Source organism: Lissotriton vulgaris, chromosome 7 (assembly GCF_964263255.1).
Source record: "Lissotriton vulgaris chromosome 7, aLisVul1.2, whole genome shotgun sequence".
NCBI lineage: Eukaryota > Metazoa > Chordata > Amphibia > Caudata > Salamandridae > Lissotriton > Lissotriton vulgaris.
Window position 1 is genome coordinate 1013690018 of NC_141695.1, and position 12838 is coordinate 1013702855.

At 45.2% G+C, this 12838-nt stretch overlaps 1 protein-coding gene and 1 long non-coding RNA gene across 3 annotated transcripts in view; one reads left to right on the forward strand and one right to left on the reverse strand.

The window, feature by feature from the left end:
- KCNIP1 (potassium voltage-gated channel interacting protein 1) overlaps nt 1-12838 on the forward strand; it is a 1655018-nt gene that overhangs the window by 505154 nt on the left and 1137026 nt on the right. The window lies entirely within an intron of this gene.
- On the reverse strand, nt 8647-9940 carry LOC147702850 (uncharacterized). Of its 2 annotated transcripts, XR_015297255.1 has the most exons (5): nt 9884-9940; nt 9646-9777; nt 9424-9514; nt 9218-9320; nt 8647-8730 (listed from the first exon to the last, which is right to left on the reverse strand). It is a non-coding gene; the product is annotated as an uncharacterized LOC147702850 (long non-coding RNA). The 2 variants fall into 2 exon arrangements; XR_015297254.1 differs by having other exon boundaries at nt 8674-9320.

A 12838-nucleotide genomic window follows, 5' to 3' on the forward strand; every position in this document is an offset into this window, starting at 1 on the left:
ATTTATCACTAATGACATGCAAAGTGGGCGTGCCAAGATGTTAGCGACTGGAAACAGTCCCTAACATCGCTATCTCCTATTACCAACTTTTGGAGATATTCGCGCTAAGCGCGAATATCTCCAAAAGCTAACACCTGACCTGAGCAGTTCTTAGCCATGTTATCCAATGGGAGGTGGATAACATGGCTAAGAGCATTTGCTCGATAATACATGAATATCGCGGACTTTTCTGCGATATTCATGCATTGCGGCCGTTTTTTATCGCATTTGCGATAAACCTTGCTAATAGCAAGGTTTATCTGCGATAAAAATCGCCGATGTGCGGCGATAATTTCTGTCTCTAAACAAGTTAGAGACAAAAATTATCGCTAGTTGTTCGTAATATGCCCCCGGGTTTTTGCTTGCAGAAATCGGGAGGCGGGAGACTAGCACTGAAATCAGTAGTCTCACGCCTGAATCGGGAGGGTTGGCATGTCTGGATTCTCTACAGCTGGGGCCATAAACTACATCCGCAGGGGTAGGTGATAGCCTGGGACCAGCCTGGCATCTAAAATGGCTGCCGTGCACGACAAAATTGTGGCATTGGAAAAAAGGCAAGATGGCGCAGACAATGTTTATCAATAAGGATTCATTTATAACAAAATATTTTATCGCAGTGACAAATTGGCGGTCAACACTTCCTGATTTCCATCGAATCGAACGTTAACAGACGTCACGCAGCAAAAAAAAAAAAAAGCTCACGCACAGCCGCTGGAAGAGATGTATCAACATATATGAGCCTCCTCAGCCACCCTCAGGAAACATAGGGAATTAGGATACGTCTCCCGCACCCCCTTATACCTAGTAATTTAATTAAAACGAAGCACAAAATGGCGAATTCCCGTTTCGCTACCAGTTTGCGGCCCAGTTCGCGGCCCGTGAAGCGCTTCTACCGTGAAAAATCTTTTTTTTTTTATTTTCCCCACGGGACCCTTTAATAACCCCAACAACATTCCTAGGGGGTCAAGAGGGGTATACCTTGCCCCCTTTCATTAAATTCCCCCTTCGTTTTTCACCTCTTCTTCTCTCTCGATCCTACCGAGAGATAAGATGGCGGCCGCTCCGGACTGTTTAGAATGTTGACAGACACCGGAGAGCCAATCAGCTTTCTGCGCGCAAAGTTCCGTTTCGCGAAAAGTAAGCGAACCGGAGCTCAGCCCGGAGCACTGTTACAGATATATATCTTGTTTTGAACGTTAATTTCTCAAAAACTACTGGAGCACATATATTGAGACCTAGCAAAGGCACATCGGGCTAACAGTCCCTACAATATTGCCAAGTTTCGTGCAAATCCATTCAGCCGTTCGAGCTAAAAGTGAGTCCAACCGCCCTATGGAAATTAACATGGGAAAAACGCGTTTTGGGACCCCCCTTTTTTCTCGGCCCCCCCTCGACAAAACCCCCCCATATTTTCAAGGGCTGCTCAGAAACAAAATGTGCCATTTTCCTGAAAATTTCAGCCGATTCCGTCCACAAACGCCAAAGTTATTAGACATAGAATTTTCAAAAATCCCATAGGGAATAAATCCTAACTATATATACCTACTGGCGATAGCCAGTAGGTAATATACATATACATATACATATATATATATATATACATATACATATATATATATATATATATATATATATATATATATATATATATATATATATATAAATATTCCACCTCATCTGTATCCACAGCTTGGTTGGAAGAGATCCGGATGCCGACAGGATTTGGGACACCACTTGGGGTCTTGTTCACAGAAGAGGTTACCACGTCGGACTACATCGACCAGAATGCAGTGGGTCCAAAGCCAGCACAAGGTGTGTCAGAGTGATAAGCAGAGGAGGAGCTGAAACATCCAGTTACTGGGAGTGGCTACAGTGACATCAGGAGATTTAAACCTGCCCCAGGTGTAGGGACCTGCTTGAAACCAGGCACTGAAGAAAGCCCCACGGCTTAAACGTGTCTGCCACAGCGTTTCTTGAACTTTGATCACTACGCGCTGAAAGTGATTTCCTGAATAAATCCGATTGTTAATCCCTGCATGGGTCGGGCTCATTCCGAGTGGTGAGTGAGTTTTTGGACGTTTTGTTTATACTGGTATGCTTGGCACTGGTAACCGACACGCCCTCTTGGTCAGGAGTGGCACTTGAGCCAGTACAAAACTTGGACTGTGTTCGGAAATACAAAGTTTCACACACCCCCCCCCCCAAGCGGTTGCAATACCACAGGGTTTAAATCTTTCTGCACGGGAAAAAAGAGGCTGCCGTCTGTACTGCGTGGATGCAATCGGTTTCAGTTTGAAATATCCACCTCACCTCATCTGGATCCACAGCTTGATTGGAAGAGGTCCGGATGCCGACAGGATTTGGGACACCACTTGGGGTCTGGTTCAACCTCTCACAGAAGAGGTCACCACGTTGAACTACATCGACCAGAATGCAGTGGGTCCAAAGCCAGCACGAGGTGTGTTAGAGTGATAAGCAGAGGAGGAGCTGAAACATCCAGCTACTAGGAGTGGCTACAGTGACATCAGGAGATTTAACAGCAAAACACACAAGATGATGGACGGAATGTTGCACAATGGCAAAACATTCACCCCCAGTCACGGATCTGGGTTTAATCCATCGTTATTTTACTCACCAAGCCACCCCAGTTCAGACATGGTCATATGCAAATCAGCATTGACCCTGTGTCTCATAGGAACAGTCCAGCCCGAACTGCCAAGCCATGTCTTCCCTGGACCGGAATCAAGCATCCTAGGACCGGTTTCTGGCTATCAGCCGTCTTCAGCCAGGATAGCTTGACTCCAATGGAGTAGTGAGCACGGGACCCAGGAGATTTAAAGCTGCCCCAGGTGTAAGGACCTGTTTGAAACCAGGCACTGAAGAAAGCCCCATGGCTGAAACGTGTCTGCCACAGCGTTTTTTGAACTTTGATCACATGGAATGCCGCCATTCTTGCAACACTGTTGCATTTTGGGCCCTTTTTTATAGCTTGCACCTTGTTACCACCTGTTTTCAGTGCATGGTAAATACCGACTCTTAAATACAGAATTTCATGAAATTCGGTATTTTTGGGCTTTTTTTACTGTTTCTTAATTACCGATTCGGTAAATATGGAATCTGTAAATACCGATTCGGTAAATATGGAATGGGTTAATACAGAATCTGATTTTTTCCGATTCGGAAAATTTTTGACACCTTCATCTCATTTTCCAGTTACTGAGTTACTGGTCGGTAACGGCCGAAATTACTGATTTTCGGCCGTTACCGTCCGGTATTAGGCGACCTACATCGGGCCCTAACTTTTAAATCTTGATTTCTCAAAAATCACTGAAAGGGTATACGCCAAAAATCTAGATTTCTACCAAATTTGCTGTAATTCTGTTCAACTGTTTTTTTAAAACTCTCCCTAAAATGCCCATGGGAGATTGCATGGGGAAAACACATTTTTGGGCCAACTATTTCTTGGACCCGCTTGATGGATTACCCTGAATAATTCGGAGGTGGGTGAACTTTTTTTTGCTGAAAAGTTGTTGAGATTCGTCATATTTTGAAAAAGTTATTAGTGAAACAAAAAATGTTCTTCCTAAGGCAAATCTAACCAAGCTATAGCTACACAGTGGCGACCACCACTGTGAGAGATATATCTATATAATGCAGATTTGTAGATCGCACTATTACCCTGGAGGATATCCTGGTGCTGAGCAGGTGTGAGTCTAGCCAAACCTAGGGCCTAATGGGAGTACTTGAAATGCCAGTTCTTCAGCTGCTTGCAGAATTCAAGAACTGAGGAGGATGCTCCTATTTGTATTGACACATCATTCCACTCTTTAGGAGTTATGTAGGAGAAGGTTCACCCCTGAATCTGGTTTTCCATATGTGTAGGATGTGTGCAAGAATGAGTCCAGACAAGCAGATGTGTCTGGAAGGTTAGTGAAAGTAGATTCAATTGTCGAGGTATGCTGTGCCAGTGTTATGTAGTGCCTCAAAAGTGACGGTGATGAGTTTGGATTGTGCTTGTGTATGTATAGTAAGCCGGTTGTGTATATGGAGCCAGCTGTGGTGTGATGTGAGTGCGGCATGGGAGGTCGAGACTTATTCTGGCTGCCAAGTTCTGAATGGTCTGCAGCCTTCTGGGGAGTTGTTTGTAGATCCCAACAAAAAGAATGTTCCCATTGTCCAGCTTTCTTGTGACCTAGGTGTGTGTTACAGTTTTCCAGGTGCTAATTGGGAGCCATTTGAAAATCTTCATCAGCATCTTCAGGGTATGGAAGCATGAGGCATGGACATCGTTTACATGGGCTGCCATGTCGAGTTTGCTGTCAATAATGATCGTGAGGGCCTTGTGGGCGTGGGCGAGAAGTTTAAAGGTGCTTCTCTTCTCGACGTGAAGCCAGTGTAGTGACCGTAGGTGTTGGCTAATGTAGCAATGGTGCAGTAGGTTGAGGACCGGTCTGGCGGTGGGGTTCTGGACATGCTGAAGTTTGCTGGGGAGGTCAAAAGATAAAAATCACAAACAAGCCTAGCAATTTCAAGGGGCATTTTAACAGAAGTGATGGCCCTGTACAAATTGCACATTGTGTGAGGAGCACAATCATATTCACCACATGTTGGCACAATAGAAGGGATTGCATGACCCCTTTCGTAACTCCAAACGGACACCCACTGCTGCAGCTCTAAGCTCATTTAAATATTAGACTTAACAAATTATTTGGGGTTGCGACCCTGTGGAAATGAGTGAAACCTCTTTGACTCAGTGCATACAACCTTGAGAGTAAAGGCCCACACCCAAAGGAGGCTAAGGGGCCGACACATTAACCAGTGCTGAAAATGAAGGTGTGTCCCAAAAAGAGACAATAGACCCAAAAGTGGCAGCCCCAACCCCTAAAAGGGACCAAAAGGGAGGGCAAAGAAAAGCTGCAGCAAAACTTGATAAAAGATGCCAAGCCACTGGCCAAAGGGTGGATTTGAAATTCTCCCCTAGGGTACATGGAGCCCCATATATGTCAACAAACCCCATGGCCCAACCACTTGGTTTTTCGGGCCACCATGGTGAATAAAAGACCCACCCACCCTCACCTAGCAAACAGAACTGTCACAACAGCAAACAACGAGGTTCAGCAGTAAAGGATTTAATAAGGGGGGTTTGGAAGTCCACACCCAACTATGATGGGGTGATACACCAGTTACTCACCATGGGATCCCTCATGGCAGGGTAAGAGGACAGTGAGAGGGGGACACAGAACACAACACTTGCAGCCCATGCCACTGATGGGCGGACTACACCGAATAAGCGAGTTGAGCCTAAAAAGATTGTGGTATTACACCCAAACATAGAAGAGGAACTCCAGCTCAGAGAATACAACAAGCATCATAGTGGTTTATGACTATAACACAAGGCAGCAATATTACTATTTATAGCATAATTTATGACCTGGTGGCAAGCCAGCTGTACTACTGTCTGTTGTTGATTTATGACAATTTATGCCCGGAACTGTGATTTATGATGCCAACTGAGTGACATGTGTCATCATGACAATCAATCATGCCGGATGATTCATTACCACAATAAAGGTGAAAAGTTAAATATTTTGCAACCTAGAATAAAAAAGCTGCGGCCAATAATGTCCCAAAAATGTCATTGTTTATTCAGCCCTGCCAAGTGCCATGCATCAGGTGTTAGACTAACTCATTTCAATGTGGTGATCTGCATCACCGCACTGAAATGCAAAGTCAAGCATTTATAGTGCCTCCTCATTGTGCAGTGGAGTGCTCTAATTAGCACCACTGTGTGACTGACTTGTCAAGCTAGTGGAAGAGCGCGATCCTCTCTGCTCGAGGTGATCCTCTCTGCTTGAGGGCTGGCTGCCTGACTCAGGTGAGCTCACTCTGGCTACTATGTTACCTATACACCATGGATTTCAGCCCTGACGTCACAAGAGTCAGTCTGATTTTGCCCAATTGCTACTGCCAGACAATGTGAACAGAAATTCATGTGTCACAGAGACACTACAGGTGGGTCACCTGACCTGCAGCGCACAAGCAATGCACAGTTTAAGTAAAGCCAGCCAGCTCTTCAGCCTTCTCCAAACGCGTTGTGCCGCGCTGCTAAAGACCTATAGCTGTGCATTGTCTGGGTTTCTGTCTTGGTAGACACACCGCAAATAATGTGTGCTTAGGAATAATGAAGGAGGGAGGTGCATCCAAGAGCTGTCCCAGATGCAGTTCCTCACTGTACCCTATTGCGCCGTTAGCCTCCCATCCCGCCCGGTCAGCCTGGAAATCAGTCTGAGGTGCCAGCTACTGCAGTCACATGGCCTGGGATGGAGGCCTACTTTACATGCCTCCTGTCAGCTATGGATCATGGCAGTAGTCGCCCTCCTCGCTCGATGGTGGAGGGCAGAGCTGAGTCCAGCTAGCTGTGGCTAAGAGTCAGACTCTAGAAGCCCAAGGTGACTTTTGACTGACATTTATTGAATTCTCTAGTTTTTACTCACTCCTTTCCTATTACCATGTTTTTATTTACCTCCCCCTCCTCCCCCCCGTAAAATACTTCAAAATGCTTGGTTTTTTCACTGTGATATTGGTTACCTATGTTTACTTTATTCCAATCTTTAACTTTTTCTTATATTTTACTGATGTCACCTTATTGTAATATCTGATTTTACTCTAATAAAGCTTTCAAACTTAAAAAAAAAAAAAAAAAAAAAGAAGCCCAAGGTGACAGAGCCCCAGCCCCTGGAGGCCTGTGCAGAGTTCACGTTGAAGCACTATAACACGTAGCACTGAACGGGCCTGCATGAACACAGTCGGACCCAGAGGAGAATACGAGAGACAAGGCAGTGGAATTGTAAGCGAGGGGCTGGCTGCCAGTTACATTCTACACTTGCCTAAACCATGTGCCGACGAAACACCGACAGTGTTATTAGTTGTATGAACTCTGCTTTCCTCTCAGGTGAGCCAGAAATCTAACTGCTTTATAATTTACTATTCTTTTTGCTAAGTTTTTGATTGTGTCACTAAACAATATCTTTTTGTGACTTTTGTAGCATTGACTGGTGACAGTGGGTAAACATTAACCTAGGGAGTGCTGCGTGACGATTTAAAAACAGCTTCCATTACTGGGCCTGTGCAATCAATAGTAATGCAGCTGGTTTTGGCATTTTGTCACTTTTCACCAGTGGGTGCATTTACATGAAAATATCTTACTAATTGGCAGGACAGACTGATCTTGCAGAGGCTGCCCCCAGAGGGGCCCTCGAAGGCTGGTGCCATAACAGACGTAGAGCCCTGGAATGATCCAATTCTGGGTGTTCTACAGCGCCCAGAAGCGGTATTGCAAAAGCCCAGCGCCTCTACGGGTGGCTATATCTGGAAAAGTAACATAACTAACAACACAGACAAACTAGGGGGTAATTAATAAGACAGAGGGTAAAAGTAGGTTTTAACAGCCTTCCTGAAGGCCAAAAGGTCTTCTAAAGAGCGAATGTAGACAGGAAGTGCGTTCCACAATTTGGAGGCCAGAACCGTAAACGATCGGCCACCTAGTCTACATTTTTGGAAACGAGGAACAAGTACCAGATTTTGGCCGGCAGAACGAAGGATGCGCGAAGGTGTGTACGAAGTCAGGAGGTGCTGGAGGATGGTGGGAGTGTCAGTTTTAAGAATTTTAAACGCAAAACAAAGGGTCTTAAACTCTATGCGTCTAATTACTGGTAGCCAGTGCAATTTGAAGATTGTACTGCGGGCTGAGCAGAAGCGCGGCAAGCCCACCAGGGCCCTGGCTGCAACATTCTGCACCCGTTGGAGTCGCAGGACTTCCGCCTGGTTGGCGCCCAAAAACAGTGAGCTCGCGTAATCGAGCCTCGATAATACGCTAGCTTGAATCACCATCTGGCGAGTGGGGGCATCAAAAAATTTGAGGATAGGCCTCAAACCACGCAAAATGCCAAAGCACATGGATGCCACCTTCTTAGTATGGAAGGAGAAGGTTAGTTTGGAATCCAACCAGACGCCAAGATTTTTAAGTTCGGAAACAGGTTTTGGGGGAGGTCCCAGCTCCTTAGGCCACCAGCTAGCACCCCACAGATCAGGATGTTTCCCCAATACCATCACCTCGGTTTTGAGGGCGTTGAGCTGTAAACAGTTGGCCGTAAGCCAACTAGCAACAGCCCTCAGCCATCCGCAAAGTTCGATGCCAGTTGGCCAGAGTCCCCGTTGAGAGCCACCGCCAACTGGGTATCATCGGCGTATGATACCATTGTGAGACCCCAACTCTTCGCAACCTCCGCCAAAGGTTGAACGTAGAGGTTGAAGAGAGTGGGGCTCAACGCCGAGCCCTGCGGGACTCCTTGGGTGATAATTTGATATGTATCAATCTAGGCAACAGAACGTAATAAGTGGTCGAAATGAACTGAGCTAAAACATAGGTTGTTTGTAAAAAAGGGGTAGTTCAATTTTATTCATAAATTCTTTTAAAAAACACATTAAAATAATAATATATATTCACAAATTGTATGCGACATAATAAATCAACAATACACAGCAACACTTTAAGAGAGAAGGACAAATAATCCAACAAATGAAGGTTATATAAAATGAACACAGTTTTTAAGAGAGAAAGGTGTGGCTAAAATAATCTCTACGCGCGTTTCGGCGAACCAGCGCCTTCTTCTGGAGCAGCCACGATAGTATCTGAAATGGGAAAATTCCATAAAACAAAAAATATTATGTACAATAATGCATCAATTTATATTATGTTACACAGAGAAAATTAAAACAAACCAATGTTAGGCTAATAGTCTCAGACTTTCCATTCTATTGTGACCAAGCTTATTAATATTACAATAATACTTTGACGGATTTCTTTTCCTTGCCTTAATGATCATCAAGAAAAATAGAAAAATGGAGTGAATCCTTTTAACTCATATATTCTTATATGAGATAATGGCCAAAAAAGGGAGAAGGAGTGGATACCTTTATACTAAATAGATTATTCCCAAGTTTTGGTGGTGAGGAAGCAGGGTTCTTACATAGGATGGCAAATGCGAGGAATCAAATGATTGATATTAGTGATGGAAAATACGAAATATTCTAAATGGTGGCAATTCGCAGCGTGCTATCAACGCGGGACTTAAACAATGGTATACAATACATTCATATCATAGATAAGGTCACTTACTTAAAAAACACGGAGTATATTAATGCTATTTGATGTTCTCAATCTGGATTATCTGTATAATGACTTTCTTTTCTTTGGTTAGGTGACGAAGATATTCTAGACCCTAAAAAACATAGACATTTCATGAACATTGATTGTTGTTTTAGTGTAGTCTATGATTTTCTAACCAGCCCATAATTAATGAAAGGACCAAGCTAGTGTTTTACCTATTTTAGTTAAGGTTTGCAGATAGATATTCCATAGTCACACGATGTAATTTGTTTGTCTTGATTGTTGATTTTTGAATTTCTATATTTCCTAGAAGAAATTATGAGTTCTTTTAGTTTATTGAATCTTTTCTATTTTTGATATTTTATATTAACTAGACAGTTAGTGAGGATACATTAGTAGTTTTTTGAAAACATTTTCATTTTCGAGGATGAAGGTACCTTAAGTGAGGAGTGGGATTTCAGTTAGACCCGCCTGCCGGAGTTAAAATTTATGGCCACGATAATGAATATTTTTGTGGATCCCAAAAGATATAGTCCTCCTGATGTGGAGATAACAAATGGCGAGATTGCCTATAGAATGGATGGAAAGAATTCTGGCATCAATTTTTGGAGAACAGTCAATGCATGGCGACTTCATAGACTTACTGTCTCTTAAAGAAGAAGGACTGATAGTTACCTTTTTACTTGTGCTCAAGGAGCGATGGATTTCAAAGTGGTTTAAAATAACTCCCTGTCTGTAAAATGAACAAACAACCTATGTTTTAGCTCAGTTCATTTCGACCACTTATTACGTTCTGTTGCCTAGATTGATACATATCAAATTATTTGCTTTTCCCTGGTCTAGGAACTTCATTTCCATGTACTCAGGGGGTCCTTGATAAATATTTACACAGGACTCCTTGGGTGATGGCATGAGGCTTAGATCTAAACGGTGGCACTACAACCTGAAAGGATCGTTCCGAAAGAAACGATTGAAACCAATCCAACGCCCTGCCTGAGATGCCTGCCTCACCAAGCCTTCGAATAAGAATGGTGTGGGATACAGTGTCAAAGGCGGCACTGAGGTCCAAGAGGACCAGTGCCGCCGTTTGACCTGCATCTAGTACAGAGCGGAGATGTTCAACCATGTATAGGAGTGCCGTCTCTGTACTATGTCCAGGTCTAAAACCATTCTGTGTAGGATCCCGTAGGTGCGCAGAAGCCAGATGTTTAGTTAAGATGTTATTCACATGGGCCTCTGTGATCTTTGCCACCCAGGGAAGGAGGGAGATAGGTCGATAACTCTCCGGCTTCAACGGATCCAATCCAGGTTTCTTTATGATGGGCATGACACAGGCAGCCTTCCAACTAGGTGGGACTGAACCGGTGGTAAGGGATTGCTCCACCAGATGGCGGATAGGAGGAAGGCAAAAGGACGCCGAGTCCAAAAACTGGGCCGGTCTCAAAGGGTCATCCGGTGAGCCAAACTTGACCTTTGCCGCTAGGAGATTAAACTCCTGTTCCGATGGTATGGGAAGAGAGGCCAAGCACTGAGAAGTACGCAATGTTAAGGTCCTACTGTCAGGGTCAACTTTGGGAAAAGAGCGATAGGTGGCATTTACTTTTTCCACAAAGAAGCTGGCTAACGACTCACAGTGGGCAAGGGAACAAATCTCGGTAATAGGAAGTCTGTTCATTGTGAGCTCCTTCAAGACTTTGAAAACCAGTTTGGACGGATTAGAGCTCGCCTGGAACTCCCGTGCATAGTAGTCAGCTCGGGCCCGGCAGACAGCTCTATGGTATGTCTTTACCTTAGCCAGGTAGCATACTTTTAGGTCTTTATTGTAATTCTTCCTCCATGCTCTTTCGGCTTGTCGGCAGGTAGCTTTAATACGCCTAAGTGCCTCCGAGTACCAGGGATTAGGCTGAGAAGATCGATTCCTACTCCAGCTGGCCGGGATTAATACGTCAAGCGCTTGAACAATCCAAGCGCAAAAGATGTTATACCCAGTTGCGACGTCATCCGTGTGAGCCAGAGGTGCAGTGATCAGAAGACGATGGAAGTCCTCCAATTTTAGATTTTTCCAGGGTCGCCTGAAAGATGTTTTATCGGGCTTCCCAGTAGATCGTGTCACCATTGTGATACAAAGCTCAATGAGGTGGTGATCACTCCATCCCATGGGTCTAGGGGGTGAGATCTCGGCCAGTTGAAGGTTAGTAAAGACCGGATCAAGAATATGACCGCCCTCATGGGTCGGATGACGGACCAGTTGGGGTAGCTGTACTGCTTCAAGGTCGTCCAGCAGACCTCTAACCACTGGTATCTCTATGGCATCGAAGTGTATATTAAGATCGCCGGTGATGGTAATGTTGGAGGAGAACAGAGAGAGAGAGCTTACCAGCTCAGGAAGAGCTTTCCTGAAAGCACAGTCACTCCCTGGAGGGCGGTATATCAGAAGACCTGACAGTGTTTGATTCTGACTAATGTTGATGGAAAAATGGGCGCACTCTGCGCCAACCAAGTCCATAGGCTTCCAGGTACAGGTGAAGCAAGTTTTAAAAACCACAGCTATGCCTCCACCTCTCCCCTTGCGATTTAATGTATGGATTGCGTAGCCCGGGGGGAGGGCCAGATTAATAATGGCCGTATCCTCATCGCCTAGCCAGGTCTCCGTCATAAAGAAGACATCAGGGCCTTCTAAGGAGATAAGTTCATAAATATCTCAATGATGTTTCGACAGGGATCTGACATTATGGTGCCAGAGTTTAATGGCACTAAGAGGAGGAAGTTCCTTCTTCCGAAGTAACAATGGCTGGCTAGGGGCCATCGTCGGTGCCGATAGTTCCCACCAACCACATGGGCAGGTACGGGGGCCACACAGGGGATGCTGAGCCGAGTGCGAGCAAGAGGGCAGACTTCGTCTGATCAAGCGAAGAGCCTGACTGGAGTACTGATGGATCATGCTTGCGACACAATAGTGTCCTGCCGCGGCCCGCGCGTCCTTAGCGCGGACGGGCGCAGACGGGCAGATTCTGGCTTGACTCCGGGGCGAGTCAGGCGCTACCGCTGCGTGTCACCGCTGCGCGGGAGGTGTGAGCATTAAGTAGATGCTCACCTGGTCTCCTCTCTGAGCACTAGAGCGCTCAGGCAAGTGTCAGGGTGAAGGAACAGCAACCCCAAGATGGCGGCCAAGCGCCACGAGTGGGCAATAAAGAGCCGATTAAGTCCGCTCTGCACACTGTGAGGGCACAATTTAAATGCAGGTATGTGGTCAGGCAATGTACAGCATAAAAACTTTGGCCAACAAATCAATAATAACAAAGATCAAAAAAGCGGGATTTTTAAAATTACATAAGCGCTACACGCCTAGATCACACTGGCAGTTGTCCTATTTGTTAAATACGCGCTCGTTGTCAGTATGGATACACCTTTCCCAAGGTTGAGCTGCTCGTAAATGCTCGCCTTGAGTAGAAGCTCACCTGGTCTCCTCTCTGAGCACTAGAGCGCTCAGGCAAGTGCCAGGGTGAAGGAACAGCAGCCCCAAGATGGCGGCCAAGCGCCACGAGTGGGCAATAAAGAGCGGATTAAGTCCGCTCTGCACACTGTGAGGGCACAATTTAAATGCAGGTATGTGGTCAGGCAATGTACAGC